The 19,869-nt window shown below is 44.5% G+C and overlaps 1 protein-coding gene and 1 pseudogene across 1 annotated transcript in view; one reads left to right on the forward strand and one right to left on the reverse strand.

The window, feature by feature from the left end:
- LOC124722248 (sodium-dependent transporter bedraggled) overlaps positions 1–19,869 on the reverse strand; it is a 733,406-nt gene that overhangs the window by 505,465 nt on the left and 208,072 nt on the right. The window lies entirely within an intron of this gene.
- LOC124723846 lies at positions 18,943–19,060 on the forward strand (annotated as a pseudogene).

Genomic DNA, 19,869 nt, shown 5'->3' on the forward strand with positions numbered 1-19,869 from the left:
AGCGGGGCTAGTTACTCATATATTATTATATATAACAGGAGCAGACGACACGTTGCTGGGGACTGTGCTACAGTAACGAAACAAGTGGAATCATCTGAAGATTAACACGACTGAATGAAATAGGTCATGGCAGTAAATAAATCTCTCTAAAAGTATTTGTGGCTGGTTCCGTTCTTCACGAACGAGCCTCAAGAAAATACCATGTTTGTACAATTTAGTGTACTATGGAAAATCTATACAGCATAGCTCTAAATTTTTGAATGAAAAGAGGACAGTTTCTAGAGGCATCCACTCTGTGAGGTACGAGATCGTAAAGGTCGTAAGCGTTTGACATAGTGAAACACAAATTGGGGATGTGGAACAAGGCGGAAAGACGAACAATACAATTTCTGTACTTTTCGAAAAATGTAAACAATGACAACAAGATACACTAAGAGACGACCGCGTCGCGTGTAGGAGACAGGTGCAGTCTCGATTTGCACGCGCATCGCACACGCCGGCAGACGCGTGTGGCGCAAACAATGTGCTGCTGGCCTGTCGGTAATTCTTAACACACTACGCAAGGCCATTTGCTCCAACTGCGGTGGGCCAACGGTTGGTTGTCTAACTTCCTGCGGCTTCTCCCGTCGGAGGTTCGAGTACTCCCTCGGGCATGTGTGTGTGTGTGTGTGTGTTGTCTTTAGCGTAAGTTAGTTTAAGTTAGATTAAGTTATGTGTAAGTTTAGAGACCAATCACCTCAGTTGTTTGGTCCCATGAGACCTCACCACAAATTTCCAATTTTTTTTCTAACTTCCTAGCTCTCGACAGCCTCAATGTCTCCCAATGCACACTTCTCTCAGTAGGTTTTCTTGCAGATGGTAATTTTTCTCACTCTAGAGTCTCGAGAAAAAATGGCCAAATTCTCAATAATCTAGTACAGCCTCTCAATAAATGTTGAACAGCGCTGCCTTCATTTGACAGGGTATGGAAATCAACACGTAGTTAGCCTAATCACTAATCCATCAGAGTGTAGTTATCGGGCCTGCCAGGGTGGCCGAGCGGTTCTAGGCGCTACAGTCTGGAACCGCGCGACCGCTACGGTCGCAGGTTCGAATCCTGCCTCGGGCATGGATGTGTGTGATGTCCTTAGGTTAGTTAGGTTTAAGTAGTTCTGAGTTCTAGGGGACTGATGACCTCAGAAGTTATGTCCCATAGTGCTCAGAGCCATTTGAACCATTTTGTAGTTATCAGGTTAACGGTGTATCGACTCGCTTCCTCTCAAACAGTAGACATATCTCGATCTCAAACGCAGCTGTTATGCGCAAGAAACGAAAAGTCTGGCGCAACAGTTTAGGAAACACTAATGTACACCCCCCCCCCCTCCCCCCCCCCCCCCCCCCCCCAGGGAACGTCTCACACCAGACGAGTGTAACCCCTATGTTTGCGTGGTAGAGTAATGGTGGTGTACGCGTACTTGGAGAACTTGTTTGCGCAGCAATCGCCGACATAGTGTAACTGAGGCGGAATAAGGGGAACCAACCCGCATTCGCCGAGGCAGATGGAAAACCGCCTAAAAACATCCACAGACTGTCCGGTTCACCGGACCTCGACAAAAATCCGCCCGGAAAGCCGTGCGTTGTACGGCACGGCCAACTGGGCGGGCTGGTTTAATCATAATAATGTTAACTTCGGTGTAATTATTTTCTCGGAATAAAAGTGTCATTTCGGTTCGTTTCATTATACTGCAGCAAATGTTATTTGGCAGTGACAAATCACGGGAAAGTTACTTTCGTCCTTAAGTTTTCCACGCTAGTTTATAATGTGGCTCCTGTTCGACACTAGGCGCTTCAGTCCGGAACCGCGCTGTTGCTGCGGTCGCAGGTTCGAATCCTGCCTCGGACATGGATGTGTGTGATGTCCTTAGGTTAGTTAGGTTTAAGTAGTTCTAAGTCTATGGGACTGATGACTTCAGATGTTAAGTCCCATAGTGCTTAGAGCCATTTGAACCATTTGTTCGACACTACACAAACAAATACAAACCCGTATCCTGATTTTCATATGGTGAAAATCACCTCTTATAATTCTTCTCTAAAAATAGTGATTTTGCAAATAAAAGTTACGATGAAGTCACCTCCAGATGCCTGGGGCCACATATCAACGATGGAGTCAACTAATCCGATAGAACGAACTAATAAATGACTCCAAATAATTCTTGCGCAGAATAAACAAAGCATACGATTAGAACGGCGCTTACTAGGAATCGTCATCAACTTGACTGCACATTCTAAAGAGAAAAATGCACACTGCCACGAAATTGATCCCGAATGAAAATTTGGCCCATAATTCTGATGGCACGCAGTTATGACCTTCCGAAAACAGTATTTAAACTTTGGCGTTCGTCGGTTTTATGCCATTCGCTCCGCCTCAGTGCAGCCGCCTAATGCCAGAGGGCCAAGTACTTACGAGATTTGTCAATTACTGTCTTGACGTCGTAATGTGCTTTCTTTATTATGTCCAAGTGCGCGATGTCTAACTCGTAGCTGATGTCTCTTTGCATTGAACGTATTTATGTTTCGATAAGCAAATGCAGTGTAAATCAATGAAACGAATTAGTGTGTAATTGAAGAAGTAGCGTAGCACTTTTTAATTAACATCGTTGTTATGCGTCGGTTACTTGGGATTTTAAAGCAGGGTATGCTCTATTCTCCAATGTCATTCCTGCGATTGAATTTAAAATCGAAATTCATTAACTTCATTTCACAATAATTCTTCAGTTACTTACGTTTACTAATTTTTTGATTTTGCGGCATATATATAATTGCATAATATCAATACACGAATACTATTAAAATAATACTGCACGTATATGTACATGTGGTTGACATATTAAGATCTCTTACTACTTTTTATTTTCCGCGTAGAAGAAAGTGTTCCCGCACAAGATTTCAAAACACGTCCCCCTCCTCTTCCCCAGCTTTCAACAGCCAGCGAACAGGAGGCCTTCGGTTGCCACCTCAATGTACACTGAGGTGAAAAATGTCACGGAGAATCTCCTAAAATCTTGTCGCACCTCCCTGCGTAGCGCAGCTGCTCAACGTGGCATCGACTCAACAAGTCTTTAGAGTCACCTGCAGAAATATTAAGCCATGCTGCCTCTATAGCCGTACACAATTGCGAAAGTGTTGGCAATGCATGATTTTATGCGCGAATTGACCTCTGGATTATGTCCCATAAATATTTGATGGGATTCATATCGCGCGATCTAGGCGGCCAAATTATTGTATCGGACTATCCAGAATGTTCTTCAAACCAATCGCGAACAGTTGTGGCCCAGTGACATGTTTGGGAACATGATGTCCATAAACGGCTGCAAATGGTCTCCAAGTAGCCGAACGTAGCCATTTCCAGCCAATGATCGGTTCTGCTGGACCACCAGAGGATCCAATACGTTAAATGTAAACACAACCATATCACTATGGCGCCATCATTAGCTTGCACTGTGCCTTGTTGACAACTTGGATCCACGATTTCGTGGCATCTGTGCCGAACTCGAACCCTCCATTTGCTCTTATCAACTGAGACCGGACTCATCTGACCAGGCCACGGTTTTCCAGTGGTCTAGGATCCAATTGATATGGTCAAGGTCCCAGAAGAGGCGATGTCGCCCTATTAGCAAAGGCACTGGCATCGGTCGTTTGCTGCCACAGCCCATTAACGCCAAATTTCACCCCACCGTCCTAACGGATATGTTAGTCCCACTCCAATTCCTGTGGTTATTTCACGTAGTGTTATTTGTCCGTTAGCGCTTGCAATTCTACGTCAACGCCGTTGCTCTCGGTCGTTAAGTGAAGGCCGTCGGCCACTAGGCTGTCCGTGGTGAGACATAATGCTTGGTATTATCGGAACACTCTTGATGCTGTGGATCTAGCAATACTGAATTCGCTAACGATTTCCGAAATGGAATGTCCCATGCATTTAGTTCCTACTAGCAATCCGCATCCAAAGTTTGTTAAGTCCCGTCGTGCCGCCATAATCATGCCTGAAACCTTGCCACATGAGCCACCCGAGTACAAATGTCAGCTCCGCCAGTGCAGTGACCGCTTATACTTTGTGTACGCGATACTACCCCCATCTGTACATTGCTATCCCATGACCTGTGTCTCTTCAGTGTACAGTACTTCGCGCTCTGGCATTAGGCGACTGCAGTGGCCCGGAGAGAATAACATACAACCGGTACGTGCGAAAGTTTAAAAGCCTTACTTTCAGCAGTTTGTAACTGGTAACTGCCTACTATCAGAGTTAAGGCCCGAATTTTCGCGTGGGATCGATTGCTGGGGCCAATATCTTGCTACTGTGTTTTTTTTCTCCTTAAAATTTGAGATAAAGTTCGTGATGTTTCCTTGTTAATATGGGTAGTCTGTTTGTTTTATTTTCCTGTGCCCATTTTTGTAAATAGAATTTTCAGCTTTCTCTGAATATGGAGAGAATCGTGGTACTTCACCCCCACACAACCTTCAACGTCATTTTGTCACATATTTAAGTTTCCACATACGTTCAGTATATGTTAGCACGAGAAATTGACCACAGGAACTATTTAGAAAATGAAGTTAAGTGTCCAAATACATGGTGCGCGTGTAAAATGAGAAACTACTTAAAGTTTTATTTTGTTTGTTGTAATTTTTCACTTCTAATCATTCTCCATTGTTCATATGTAACCGAAATACTGTAGCCTCCTTCTGTGAACTACAAAGTCGGAAAGTCTAGGTGGTACGTGAGAAACTAATTACGAAACGCCAGTCAATACCCTATTTATGTCGACACAAATTCAAATTTGTGGTAAAGTCTTATGGGACCAAACTACTTAGGGCATCGGTCCCTAAGCCTACACACTACTTAATCTAACTTAAACTAACTTACACTATGGACAACACACACACCCATACCCATGTCGACACAATCTAAAGGTTTTACAGTTACCGAAATCATAAAATGAAACATTCAAACCCAGAAAATGATTAACTCGCTGTCGTTGTTGTTCATATCTATACTTAGTAACCTACACAGATGAAGAAGTAGTTGTAATATTGTCATGGTCAAGTTGGTGTGCCATAGCCATTGTGTTTCTGCACGTGCGACCTGCTGTAACAACAAATGCAATTCATCCGACCAGGCGACACGTTTTCTTTGATCCACGGTCGAGTCTCTATGGCCTTTTAATGATGTACAAACACTACAGTAGCGCGTTATCAATGCCTGTTAGCGCATCCATGACCAACCTGAAGATTTTCTGAGAGTGCATCATTCCATTAGACGTCGGACAGAAGCACACCTTTCCACGAGTGGACATACGCTGATAACCTCCCCGTTGCGACCTGTAAGTTCCAAAAACACACACACACACACACACACACACACACACACACACACGTACGTACCTAATATTAAGCAAATAACATTAGAAGCTCTGTTGTTACGCAGTAACAGAATAAAGTGTTCTCGTTCGTTTCTTGCACTGTGTAGGTCGCTCGTATTAGCAAACAGCTTACAGTGAAAAGAGTTCCATGTCACAGAAACGAAGATGAACAAGTACTCATACTTCTTCAGGTATGTATGTTAGAACCTTCACTTACTGGCCTTTTTTGTCTCGTTTGGTCCATACTGTTGCGGCATAGAAGAGTAAGGCGTAGAAATTACGAAAAAATTATTAAACCGCCCTTACATTTACACAGGCGGAAGCAGGAAGCAAGCCGGTATGTCTTAAGTGATTCAGGCTGACGACACTGTCTGCCCTGTGAGGATACGCATTCAGCAGAAAGCAAACTGTGACAGGAAATCGAGGGAAGCCAGACAAACATATTTGTTAGCTCGTAAGAAATGTTGCAGGAAACTGTATCTCTTTCATAAGAGCACATAGTGAGAGACCGACACAGTACTTAAAGCATGTTAAGTGAATATAGCCGAATAAGGAAGGCACATTCAGTTATTAAGAATCGAACCTTGCGTCATAGCCTTCCTTTAAACACTCTTGAGCTCTCCAGCACTCGTCACGAGTTGATCATTGGGATCGATGGCACTTACAATAACAGAAGTAGACACCACGATGGTGAAATTTAGTGAATGTATGTGCTAAATTCTCCAGCACAGTCCATGAAGCAGCCGAAAAAGTACTCGAGATGATGGCCTTCACCTCGCCGCCTACCATCTGCCGACGGAGGTACCGACTGTCTACCGACAATAACACATCGCAGAGTGCTACCAGTATCGGACTTCAACGCGGAAACCAAATCTCGGGGTCCAAGTTCCTGTTCAACACTAAGGCGCCTTCGAGTGCTGAAACCTACCAGGGGTAAGGAGGAGATCAACCGACGACACCAGCTACATCGCGGATGCGTCATACACTCCAGCAGCCAGCCCGAGACGGCCGCACCTGCTCGCCGGCTAGGTACGTTGTCCAAGACGCGACGCACACTAGCGACTGCGACGGGTCGCTACGTGACGTCAGAAGTTGTCCGCTGGCGCATGCGCAGTTCGAGTTTGGGATGCGACGCGCGACTGTTGCGGCAGCTGTCGCAGCACTGCACCAGTGAGCAGTGTTGCGACGGAAGTCGCACGACAGAAAGACGTACGGCTGCGAGAAAGATGTCGAGCCAGTCAAGGAAAACTGAAATGAGCCACTCACAGGATGTGATGCTCTGTGAGCTGGTCTCGCAACAGCCTTGCCTTTACGATTTGAAGAACCCTAAATATAGAGACACTATGTTCAGAGACAGAATTTGGGAAGAAATTGGTGCACAGTTGAAACTGGCAGGTGAGTGAAATATATAATATTTTCCCATTAATGCAAATTTTTCAGGCCTGTTATGAAAATCAGTGTAATCCATGCAGATGTAGAATTAGAATGATGAAAATGAACTTGAAGGTCAATTTTCGCATTACTCTTTTTTGTGACGATAAAAATTGAAAACGGCAAATACATTATAAAATGAACAATCTAAAGTACAACGAGAAAGTTACATTTTACAATACCTTCACTTTGAAAGTAAACGGTAGATTGGTGTCTTGATGATACCTTCTAGTTGTGAAAAACCACCACCAGATTGTTGTACAGCTTTCTGTAATCAATAGATGTTCGTTTTTGAGGAAGGCGTTTCTCAACAGATTGCGCAAACAGTATGCTGCAATAAGTTATTTGTCACATTCACTTCAATTCATTGGTAGAAGATGGTGCTCAAAAAACTTGTGCCAAAAGTGCACTACTGTTTTACAAGGCCCTTCTGGTCTGACACAGTTCACAATTGAAATTCGTCTTTTGTAAATCCTGGAGTCATCTTTTGAGTGCAGCTTGGCAAGATTAAATGTTGATGTCATCCATAACGATGTATGCTGTCAGAATACAAGAATATGGAAGTTCATTTCGATGGGAATAAAGATTCAGTCGGCTATGAAAGTTGCCTTAGCTTGTTCCAAAAGTTTCTGCATGGGAGAAACTGACAAGTATAATTTGGGGAAATTTTGTGAACAAGCATGGACATCATTTCTTCCACATTTCTGCCAGTGTATACTGTAGACGTTCAGAATCAAAATTCTAGAGATGATTAAGGTGTAACCCTATCTTGTTGTCAAGAACTTGAAACAATGCAATGAAGCTAGCGTGCGCTTATTGTTAATAAACTTATCTTTCATTGGAATTTTAGGTGAAATGTGCAAAAACAAATGGAGGAATATTCGGGACTCGTATCAGAGAAATAAACGAGAAAGAAAGCTTGGAACAGGTTCAGATGCCTCAGCAAAACCAAGAAAATGGGTTCTGCTTGATCACTTGGCTTTAAGAAACCTACGTTTCGTGGCATTTTAAATGAAGTTGTCAAGAGCATATATTAGTAACTCATACCGGAGGAATATGACATAAAATGGTTTCATTAGGTCCAAATGACTCAGCGAAACAAAACAAATGCATTCTCTATCGTGTGATGACCACACGATTCTCGTCGCGCGTCGACAGAACTGGCGGCTAGTCGCGACGCTCACTGAGATATATGAGCCCAAATCTCGGAAACGGAGATCGATATCAATCTGATCTCAACTTAAAAAATAATTTCGATATGTTAGCTTCTTTTCATCGGCAACGATGTATGACCTAACGTGAACCATACGTAAAGTAGCCAGCGACCACATTTTTCACTGTACACAATTCAAATTTTATGCAGTAGGTTACTTGTAAATTAAGTATCGGGATAACTGTGGCGAATATCGGAAAAATAGACACCTCATTATCAAGCTGTGATGTGAAACTGTAAGATACGCAAACATCAATTTTTTGTGCCTTTTACTTTCCTCACAATTGATTGAGAAGTAATATACAGCGAAAAAAACACGCAAAACCGGAAGAGATACTTTTCAATTTTTTAAAGTAAAAGGAGAATCTGTATCGAAAAACTAACTCTGGGAGCCGATGTAACTTGGTTGCATTAACATACAGTATTTTTTACAGCAAGAAAATCGGAATGTATTTGAATCCGCCGCCGCCGACCGGAGCTTGGGAAACGGCGACGACTCCAGTCGTGTTGCGGCCGTGTCGCCGTCTGCCAGGGTGGGGAAAGAGGAGGGGGCAGCGTCGCAGTCGCAGCCAACTGTCGCGTCTGAATCCAACACATAGCTGAAAGAGCAACGGCCGAGGCTGATGCGGGAGAACGACGACTTGTAAACATTACGTAAAAGTAACTGGACTCTAATAATGGTTCACTAGCTTCGACATCGCTTCACTAGTTCCCAAGAGCTGTCCCGACTTCACGCAGACGTGTTTTCCGCTCGGTCCTCTATAATACTAGCACCTCTATGGAATACATTTTTAACAGCCTGCGTATTTTTCTTGCCAACGCCTTGCCGCAGTGGTAATACCGGTCCCTTGCCAGTTCACCCGCGCAAAGTTTCGTCGGGCTCGGCCAGCGCTCGGATGGCTGACCGTCCGAGTTTGCCGACCGCTGTTGGTATGCAGGGTGCACTCAGCCTTTATGAGACCTACTAGGAGCTACTTGATCGGAGAGCAGCGGCTCCTGTCTCGAAAATTGACAACAGCCGGGAGAGCGGTGTGGTGAGCACACGCCCATCCACATCTAGTGACGCCTATCTATGAGGATGACACGGCGGTCGATCGGTACCGTTGGGCCTCCCGATGGTGGGTCGGGGGAGGGGGTTGGGGGGGGGGTGTACTTTCCTTCGTGACGCCACCAGGTGTCATACAGTCTCGGAATGATTAGCTGCAGTGTGTGGTGCACCGTTTTAAGCTCCACTGGAATGCCCACACTTGAAAATGGAACGTATCGTGTTACATAGATACGTGGCTTAGTTTAATGACTGTAAACCGTTTTTGTGTGCTGATGTCGAGTTCTTGTTACAGTTAGGACGTGCGGGATGGCAGTTGCTACAGCGTCGGCTTCTGATAATGAAGAAGGCCGAGCGGACGCTACACGACTCGTCGACCGGCACTGAAAGCGGCCGCCGCCACTCACAGATACAATGTTATCACTGTTTTGCTACTTTCATTGGCGCCTATCGCGTGACACTGGCTGACCCGCATCCGGCGCTCATAGCCAGTGACCGTTTATGTCGCTAGCCGAAGCACGACTCCGCTCCACATGGCTCTGAGCACTATGGGAGTTAACATCCGAAGTCATCAGTCCCCTAGAACTTAGAACTACTTAAACCTAACTAACCTAAGGACATCACACACATCCATGCCCGAGAGAGGATTCGAACCTGCGACCGTAGCAGTCGCGCGCTTCCGGACTGAAGCGCCTAGAACCGCTCGACAGAAAGCACGTCTGTATCCTTTAGGGTAACAATGCTAGCCCACTGTACTATAGAATAAGTGTATCACGTTCTCGTTATAATTACGGTTTGTAGATGTTTTGGTCCTGTTCCGAGGCATAGGTTATTTATCAGCACGACGGCTCGTCTCCTGTTGCTTCACTCAAACTCAAACGTTACAGAAATTTCCTGTGGATTCTATGACGTTAAATGGTTAAAAAATTCGAATACGATTCATACCTTACTCCTTCAGCTAGCCTAAAAATGTGAGCTGTTAGACGTGACCGTTCATAGGCAACGGTAACGGATGTCATATCATCATTACCGAAAATGGCCGAGTCGCGCCAATGTACCTCCAGGAGCTCATTGAGCATAGTCTTCCATGGCAATCTGTCTGTATTTTTCTGGGAGGGAGGGGGTGGGGTGTGGACTCCATTGTTTCTCGAATTATTACCTAACTAATTGAGTTCTGTTGTTGTATAGTTATTCTGAATTCCGGTGTATCTTTTTGTCGGTAATGTGAACTACGTTTCTCTATCCGCAATCTTCAGCTTTGCGGTGAAACAGGTATGTCACGAACTGCATCAGACATGGAGTGTAAATGTATATTGACATGGCTTGAAAACCAAACAACGACGACCTTTTTGTTGTTCTTTAAGTGTAACTGTACCCTAAAGCAAGTTAGGGCAGAAGTGAGAGGCTCCTCGTGGAAGTCCCTACCCCGACACTCTTTGCAAGTTAAGGAAATATAGAAAAAAAGTTAAGCTTTAACGTCATGTCAGCGAGGAGCTATCTATTGGCCGGTTCAGGTTTTTCAATTTACGCCGCTTTGGCGACTTGCATGTCTCTGCTCAGCCCTGTTATCCAAGCAGGGAATAAGGACCTACAGTTTAACGAGGAATCCCGACTACATGCCGTCCCTGGTGACTCCTCACATTGTTGAGAGGTAAAGACTAGAATAAAGGCAGATTTAAAATTTGCTTCGTCCAACCGGGATTCGATCCCGGGTCCTTTCGGATTCCGGGCACGAGCTTTACCATTACAAAATGGTTCAAATGGCTCTGAGCACTATGCGACTTAACTTCTGAGGTCATCAGTCACCTACAACTTAGAACTACTTAAACCTAACTAACCTAAGGACATCACACACATCCATGCCCGAGGCAGGATTCGAACCTGCGACCGTAGCGGTCACGCGGTTCCAGACTGAAGCGCCTAGAACCGCACGGCCACACCGGCCGGCTTTACCATTACACCACCAACGACGACGACGACAACGACGATGTAATTTGAGAAAAAATGCATGTGAGAATTGGGAAAGGAAATTGGGCATGCCTACAAAGGAACCATCCCGGCATTCGCCTTCAGCAATTTACTGAAATCACAGAGAGCTATTTCTGAATGGTCACACAGTGATTTAAACAGCTGTCCTGAATGCTACAAAGTATCCCTTTTGATTCTGTGAATATCAGGTCGATAATTAAGTTCTTCACACGTTCGGTGCAGCATGTTCAAAAGCATTGTCGATGCGGGCTCGTAGTTCTGGTAGGTTTGTTAGTAGAGGCGGCGTAAACACTGACTCTTTCACATAACCGAATACAAAAAAAAAAAAATCGCATGGGGTAAGGTCGGGAGGATTTGGCTCTCAGTACGAACGATCCAGTGGTTTCTCAATTTCCTGTTTATAGAATTCAAACACAGAGCACATTTTCTCGGCGCCGTTCGCCACCGTGCCTAACAAACAGCTCACTGCTACGCTTTGGTGGCAGAAATCTGAAGTGCGGCTTCACGAGTACAAAACTTTTTGAGTTTTTCTATGAGTTATGCGACAATATGTCAAATAGTGTAGCTACAGTGGATTTATGAAATCGTTTCAATCATTTATGATTACTTCGTAGTTGCGTGCCTTACTAATACGCCACATTCCTTGACGTGTGTAAAATAAGGCGCACATGTCCAGGCACTGCACATTGATGTACGTGTGTAGCGGAACATATTACAGTTCCTTATAGGGCGACAGACTCACTCACTAATTAAGGGGGTCAACAAATGTCTGGTAGTGTCGGTGTTGACAGTCTGGGAGTAAATAAAGTGTTTTGTCTTGTCATGGAACGTCCGCTCTCAGAATTTTAAGACTGGCCTTTCCGTACCTCTAAAAGCATTTCCCACTGGAATGCTGCAGTGTCGGATTGGTAAGCCGAGCATTCTGCGATCGACTTCGAATCGGTATCAGAATATTTTCTGACACTTCACGTGACTTCCATTCACGACAGAATTTAGATATGAGCGCTACACCAAGTCGCAGCGTGTTAAAGCAACTAACTTCCCTGTACACGCAGTCTTCAGTTCGTTGTTGTTCTGGAACTTCGCACGAATGAAGGTGTGTTGTCCAAGGCGAGACAGCGACAGACTTTCGCCCCCCCAATCAAACCCTTCTCTCTGCGGCGAAGGTGGCAGCCTGTTCGCGCATGCGCAGTTTGAGTTTGGGCTGCGACGTGCGACTGGCGCGCGCGCGCCGCCTCAGCAGTGTAGCAGTGACCAGTGCTGCGACGGGAGCACGATAACTACCCAAAGAAAACTGCAATGAGATACTCACTGAAAGTAATACTCTGTGAGCTAGTCTCTCAGCATTAGTGCCTTTAGATTTGTTGTTGTTCTTGTGGTCTTCAGTCCTGAGACTGGTTTGATGCAGCTCTCCATGCTACCCTATCCTGTGCAAGCTACTTCATCTAACAGTACTTACTGCAACCCACATCCTTCTCAATCTGCTTAGTGTATTCATCTCTTGGTCTCCCTCTACGATTTTTACCCTCCACGCTGCCCTCCAATGCTAAATTTGTGATCCATTGATGCCTCAGAACATGTCCTACTAACCGGTCCCTTCTTTTTGTCAAGTTGTGCCACATACTCCTCTTCTCCACAATTCTATTCAATACCTCCTCATTAGTTATGTGATCTACCCATCTAATCTTCAGCATTCTTCTGTAGCACCACATTTCGAAAGCTTCTATTCTCTTCTTGTCCAAACTATTTATCGTCCATGTTTCACTTCCATACATGGCTACACTCCACACAAATACTTTCAGAAACGACTTCCTGACACTTAAATCTATACTCGATGTTAACAAATTTCTCTTCTTCAGAAACGCTTTCCTTGCCATTGCCAGTCTACATTTTATATCCTCTCTACTTCGACCATCATCAGTTATTTTGCTCCCCAAATAGCAAAACTCCTTTACTACGTTAAGTGTCTCATTTCCTAATCTAATTCCCTCAGCATCAACCGACTTAATTCGACCACATTCCATTATCCTCGTTTTGCTTTTGTTGATGTTCATCTTATATCCTCCTTTCAAGACACTTTCCATTCCATTCAACTGCTCTTCCGGATCCTTTGCTGTCTCTGACAGAATTACAATGTCATCGGCGAACCTCGAAGTTTTTATTTCTTCTCCATGGACTTTAATACCTACTTCGAATTTTTCTTTTGTTTCCTTTACTGCTTGCTCAATATACAGATTGAATAACATCGGGGAGAGGCTACAACCCTGTCTCACTCCCTTCCCAACCACTGCTTCCCTTTCGTGTCCCTCGACTCTTATAACTGCCATCTGGTTTCTGTACAAATTGTAAATAGCCTTTCGGTCCCTGTATTTTACCCCTGCCACCTTCAGAATTTGAAAGAGAGTATTCCAGTTAACGTTGTCAAAAGCTTTCTCCAAGTCTACAAATGCTAGAAACGTAGGTTTGCCTTTCCTTAATCTTCCTTCTAAGATAAGTCGTAAGGTCAGTATTGCCTCACGTGTTCCAACATTTCTACGGAATCCAAACTGATCTTCTACGAGGTCGGCTTCTACCAGTTTTCCATTCGTCTGTAAAGAATTCGCGTTAGTATTTTGCAGCTGTGACTTATTAAACTGATTGTTCGGTTATTTTCACATCTGTCAACACCTGCTTTCTTCGGGATTGGAATTATTATGTTCTTCTTGAAGTCTGAGGGTATTTCGCTTGTCTCATACATCTCGCTCACCAGATGGTAGAGTTGTGTTAGGACTGGCTCTCCCAAGGCCGTCAGTAGTTCTAATGGAATGTTGTCTACTCCCGGGGCCTTATTTCGTCTCAGGTCTTGCAGTGCTCTGTCAAACTCTTCACGCAGTATCGTATTTCCCATTACATCTTCATCCACATCCTCTTCCATAATATTGTCCTCAAGTTCATCGCCCTTGTATAGACCCTCTATATACTCCTTCCACCTTTCTGCTTTCCGTTCTTTGCTTAGAACTGGGTTTCCATCTGAGCTCTTGATATTCATACAAGTGGTTCTCTTTTCTCCAAAGGTGTCTTTAATTTTCCTGTAGGCAGTATCTATCTTACCCCTAGTGAGATAAGCCTCTACATCCTTACATTTGTCCTCTAGCCATACCTGCTTAGCCATTTTGCACTTCCTGTCGATCTCATTTTTGAGACGTCTGTATTCCTTTTTGCCTGCTTCGTCTACTGCATTTTTATATTTTCTCCTTTCATCGATTAAGTTCAATATTTCTTCTGTTACCCAAGGAGTTCTACTAGCCCTCGTATTTTTACCTACTTGATCCTATGCTGCCTTCACTACTTCATCCCTCAGAGCTACCCATTCTTCTTGTACTGTACTTCTTTCCCTCATTCCTGTAAATTGTTCCCTTATGCTCTCCCTGAAACTCTGTACAACCTCTGGTTCTTTCAGTTTATCCAGGTCCCATCTCCTTAAATTCCCACCTTTTTGCAGTTTCTTCAGTTTCAACCTGCAGTTCATAACCAATAGATTGTGGTCAGAACCCACATCTGCCCCTGGAAATGTCTTACAATTTAAAACCTGGTTCCTAAATCTCTGTCTTACCATTATATAATCTATCTGATACCTTTTAGCATCTCCAGGATTCTTCCATGTATACAAACTTCTTTCATGATTCTTGAACCAAGTGTTAGCTATGATTAAGTTATGCTCTTTAGATTTACAGCGTCATAAGTACAAGGGCGCTTTGTTCCAGCACCGTCACAGTTGGAATACTATCATTTGGTCGAAATTTACTCTGCTTGTTCCAAAAGTTTTTCTGTTCAAGGAACTGGTAAATAAATAGAAGATACACTCCTGGAAATGGAAAAAAGAACACATTGACACCCGTGTGTCAGACCCACCATACTTGCTCCGGACACTGCGAGAGGGCTGTACAAGCAATGATCACACGCACGGCACAGCGGACACACCAGGAACCGCGGTGTTGGCCGTCGAATGGCGCTAGCTGCGCAGCATTTGTGCACCGCCGCCGTCAGTGTCAGCCACTTTGCCGTGGCATACGGAGCTCCATCGCACTCTTTAACACTGGTAGCATGCCGCGACAGCGTGGACGTGAACCGTATGTGCAGCTGACGGACTTTGAGCGAGGGCGTATAGTGGGCATGCGGGAGGCCGGGTGGACGTACCGCCGAATTGCTCAACACGTGGGGCGTGAGGTCTCCACAGTACATCGATGTTGTCGCCAGTGGTCGGCGGAAGGTGCACGTGCCCGTCGACCTGGGACCGGACCGCAGCGACGCACGGATGCACGCCAAGACCGTAGGATCCTACGCAGTACCGTAGGGGACCGCACCACCACTTCCCAGCAAATTAGGGACACTGTTGCTCCTGGGGTATCGGCGAGGACCATTCGCAACCGTCTCCATGAAGCTGGGCTACGGTCCCGCACACCATTAGGCCGTCTTCCGCTCACGCCCCAACATCGTGCAGCCCGCCTCCAGTGGTGTCGCGACAGGCGTGAATGGAGGGACGAATGGAGACGTGTCGTCTTCAGCGATGAGAGTCGCTTCTGCCTTGGTGCCAATGATGGTCGTATGCGTGTTTGGCGCCGTGCAGGTGAGCGCCACAATCAGGACTGCATACGACCGAATCACACAGGGCCAACACCCGGCATCATGGTGTGGGGAGCGATCTCCTACACTGGCCGTACACCACTGGTGATCCTCGAGGGGACACTGAATAGTGCACAGTACATCCAAACCGTCATCGAACCCATCGTTCTACCATTCCTAGACCGGCAAGGGAACTTGCTGTTCCAACAGGACAATGCACGTCCGCATGTATCCCGTGCCACCCAACGTGCTCTAGAAGGTGTAAGTCAACTATCCTGGCCAGCAAGATCTCCGGATCTGTCCCCCATTGAGCATGTTTGGGACTGGATGAAGCGTCGTCTCACGCGGTCTGCACGTCCAGCACGAACGCTGGTCCAACTGAGGCACCCGGTGGAAATGGCATGGCAAGCCGTTCCACAGGACTACATCCAGCATCTCTACGATCGTCTCCATGGGAGAATAGCAGCCTGCATTGCTGCGAAAGGTGGATATACACTGTACTAGTGCCGACATTGTGCATGCTCTGTTGCCTGTGTCTATGTGCCTGTGGTTCTGTCAGTGTGATCATGTGATGTATCTGACCCCAGGAATGTGTCAATAAAGTTTCCCCTTCCTGGGACAATGAATTCACGGTGTTCTTATTTCAATTTCCAGGAGTGTAGTTTGTAGACAAATGCGGACAGTACTTCTTCCATAAGTCTGCTTACGTATTCTGTAAAGATTCGGAAGAAAAATACTAGAGATGTCTAAGATTCTCCTGTTGGCAAAATAAGTATGCTTTTTTAGCAAACTTATATTTCATGGCATTTAAGCGATATTTTCAACAACATATGGAGAAATTTTAAGGACTCATGTCGGAGAGATAGAAGACAAAGAATGCTTGGAACAGGAGCAAATGACAGCGAAACCAGTTCTGTATGACCACTAAGTTTTCCTGGACACAGTTTAAGACGAAGGACAATAAGTAAATTTTTTGATTTTAAGCATATTTCTTTGCTCTGCCAATAGTTTCCGCCGCTTTATGTTTGAGAATAATAAGTTTGGGGTGTTACAGCGCTTGCAGAAAATTTAAGAACAGGTCTAAATTTCGCTGAATCCGCCTGTATGTCTAAAGGAACAGCAATTCAAACAAGGTTTTATATGATGTTACTAGACATCTTAATTACGGGTTTTCAGTAAAAGTTTCACTGCTGTAGCTGTAATATCTTGGAAGATGGAATGTTTTACCGTCTCGTAAACGAAGCTAAAGAATCCTTTTTTTCTGACGAAAATGTTTCCTTTCTCGAAAACTGCTACTCCCACAGCTATAAATTCTTACTGCTATTTTATTACAGCATAGATATCATATAAACACTAATACAATGTGGGGAAAAAGATCCTACTCGCTTCGTCCCCTCTCAATCAAAATTTTTCCCCGATAATTTCTGTGGCAGAATTGACCAGTTTCGTTCCGCGATAACTCCTGACTGGCAACATTTAGACCTCTTTTTACTGCTGATCCATCACAAACGAGACTCGGAGAAGACAACTGCGCGGTCACAAATCGTCTAACTGTTAGTGTTGCCAGTCTGTAGTTACCGCGGAACAGAACTGACCACTTTTGGCATTGAATTTACCGGGGAAGAGTAAGTTTGTTTGAGAGGTAACCAAATCAATATTAATTTTTTCCCACGTTGTATAATTATTTTTGTGATTACTAGGGTGTAGCGGCATTAAAAATTTCAGAGCAGTACAACTAGCAGTGTTAGAGAAAGAAAACAGCTCTGTTTACATAATGGATAACATTAAATATCCAAAAGTTTAGAGCCAAAGCAGTGAAATTTTAACCATAAACTCGTAATTCATATCTCTAATAACATCGTGTAAAACACTGGCTGGAATGTTGTTACTTAAGGGACACTTGTGGATTCAACGCAATTTAGATGAGCCCCTAAACTTACTGTAAGCATTGTATTGATTCATTTGACGAACTAAAATAGAAAATATTTTGTGGAAGATTTGTCTCCAATGTTTGACTCTTTTAGACGTATGAAAAGAACAATACAGAAGCTGAATCCATATGACTTAACGTGGTCATGGACTGTGCGGCTGATCCCGGTGGAGGTTCGAGTCCTCCCTCGGGGCCGGCCGAAGTGGCCGTGCGGTTAAAGGCGCTGCAGTCTGGAACCGCAAGACCGCTACGGTCGCAGGTTCGAATCCTGCCTCGGGCATGGATGTTTGTGATGTACTTAGGTTAGTTAGGTTTAACTAGTTCTAAGTTCTAGGGGACTAATGACCTCAGCAGTTGAGTCCCATAGTGCTCAGAGCCATTTGAACCTCCCTCGGGCATGGGTGTGTGTGTGTGTTTGTCCTTAGGATAATTTAGGTTAAGTAGTGTGTAAGATTAGGGACTGATGACCTTAGCAGTTAAGTCCCATAAGTTTCACACACATTTATACATTTTAACCCAACCTGGAAGAGCCTGAGATGAGAGAGAGATACAAGTTCCATTAAATGTTTCAGATGACCATACAACTTCCGTGCAGATGAACAAAGGTCCTGATGCCATCGGCACAAATTTACGTAAGAGGAAGAAGATTAATGTTGAGGACAAGATGTATCTCCTGCTCGGCAAAAAGACAGACTGAAAGGGAGCAAGCGTCCCTAGAATTCAAAATAAAATACCAACAGGCACCTAAGGAGAAAGACGTAAATTTATTTTTAATGAGCATGCGTATGGCTATGAGGAAACCCCACAAACCATTTTAGTTGAGTCAATAAACCATATGGAATTTTGGAATTAAGTGATGAATATAAAATTCAATAATGAGAAGTTTAAGAGTAAGTCAGAAGAGGTTGATATTATTTGAGATTGGTTACCTCAGGGGCATGATTTATATCTTTTTAATCTCAGGTTTTTAATTTTTTACCACGTTTCTTAAAAACAGCACGTCATTTTAATGAATACTATTTATATTAAGTTCTCTCTCTCTCTTCGATGCTGTAAATCTGTCGATGATGGAACAGTAAATACGGACTTTTATCACAGTGACTCTGTACTATGCAGAAGTTATTGTATGAATAATATCCGAGCTTGTTAATAAAGAACTATTTTCCAAAATTTTCGCTGTCTTCACCTTAAAGGAGAAATATGACAGCTTGTAACAGGAAAGGGTTTCTTAGCAAGAAATGAGGAATTGCTTAACGTTCTACGATATGTAGAAACGTTACGAGTTTTTAAACCATTACAACTTTGACTAAAGGAAAAAAAATAATTCTAGACAAGAGTTGCCAACGGCCTTGCCGCAGTGGTAACACCGGTTCCCGTCAAGTCACCGAAGTTAAGCGCTGTCGGGCTGGGCTAGCACTTGGATGGGTGACCATCCTGTCTGCCGAGCGCTGTTGGCAAGGGGGGCGCACTCAGCCCTCGTGAGGCAAACTGAGGAGCATCCGGTGATGATGCCTATGACCTGAGGATGACACGGCGGCCAGTCAGGACCTTTGACCCTTCATGGCCTGTCGGGGTGGAGTTTAGTTTAGTTCAGAGCCAAGAGTTGGTGTATTAGAGAAGAAAATTAGTGCTACAGCGAGTTCTTCAGCTGGACTGGTAAATTTCTCGAAGAGGTTGCACTTTTTTTGTAAGTTGCAAAATATGCGCAAACTAACCTACAATAAGGTCTGAATTTGGCGCAAACATTAATCAAACTGTTATAACGACCTAAACTGTCATGTTCCGCAAAAATACTATTAATGTTCTTCTTCTTGTTGTGTTTGAGGAGCCACAATAATATTACTGTGACATCTTCGTGTAGTAAAATATTTAAGTAGTTCGAAGTCAAATCGAAATCGGCCGTTGCCTACTTCCCACTGGCGCCGCGGTGCGAACGAAATTCAGTCGCGCCGGCAACTCTGACCGAGCAGTTCTAGGCCCTTCAGTCCGGAACCACGCGGCTTCTACGGTCGCCGGTTCGAATCCTGCCTCGGGCATGGAGTGTATGATGTCCTTAGGTTAGTTAGGTTTAAGTAGTTCTAAGTCTAGGGTACTGATGACCTTCTGAACCATTTTGAAATTCGGTCGCGTCACCGTATGTAGGCTATACCTGAGAACGCGCGCAGGGAGTCCGTCGCTGTCGCTCCTTGGGCAACGCACCGTAAGTCGCTGCAACTCACTACACTCAATATTGAAACGTTTTGTGTTTCGTAAGCTACAGTCTCTT

This window comes from Schistocerca piceifrons, chromosome X (genome assembly GCF_021461385.2).
Source record: "Schistocerca piceifrons isolate TAMUIC-IGC-003096 chromosome X, iqSchPice1.1, whole genome shotgun sequence".
NCBI classification, from domain to species: Eukaryota; Metazoa; Arthropoda; class Insecta; order Orthoptera; family Acrididae; genus Schistocerca; species Schistocerca piceifrons.